We start from the raw sequence: 867 nt of genomic DNA, 5'->3' as shown, positions 1-867 counted from the left end.
TCCCTATCAATGTATCATATCATATCATATATAAAATTGTATTTATATGCCTGTAATGTATCTTATTTTTGCAAATTTGTACCCGCTTGTACCTGTTTATTCCAAATGAATTAATCCCGAACCTATGCGTATGCCTATTCCTATCCCCACATATGTCCATTTAGAAATGAAAATTAAGCAACCAAAGGCAATTGCTAGTGGCCCATTTTGATTAAAATGTTATTTTTCTTCCTCTATTGTTGTTATTATTGTTATATTATTATATATATAAGTGACTTCAACAAGAGGAAAACGAAATATCTAAATTAACCTAAACCTCAATGATTAAATAAGCATGCTTGTATTTAAGTTGAAAGAAGTTCAAACTTCAAACACCCCATCGTCTCCTTATAATGTCCAACATGTTTAAATTCTTCCAAAAAATTAGTACTTTACCAAATAATAAAAGGGCAAAGTGCTCATAAACACTTTATATGTAAAATTTAGGGGTATATATTCAAATTGGTCCCTACAAATTTTACGACAGATATTTTTGTTTTCAAAAAATTTTATTACGTTGAAATCTATAAATTTTATAAAAATAAGACATATAAATCATTTTATCACATTTTTAAAGACCTATTTATCCAAGTAAAAATGATGAATTTAACTAAAGTAAAAATTTATATGTAATTTTATAAAATTCAAAAACCTCAATCTAATAAAACTTTTTTAAAAATAAGAACGTTCGATATAAATTTTTTTAAGAACCTATTTAAATATATACTCTAGATTTAATATAAAGAGAATGTTATAAAAAAATAAAATTAAGTTAAAAAAAGATTATTTTTTATAATAAAAATATAAAAAAATATGAACATTAAGTGT

The sequence above is a fragment of the Arachis duranensis genome, chromosome 8 (genome assembly GCF_000817695.3).
Source record: "Arachis duranensis cultivar V14167 chromosome 8, aradu.V14167.gnm2.J7QH, whole genome shotgun sequence".
Lineage (NCBI taxonomy): Eukaryota > Viridiplantae > Streptophyta > Magnoliopsida > Fabales > Fabaceae > Arachis > Arachis duranensis.
This window is presented reverse-complemented; position numbering follows the sequence as displayed.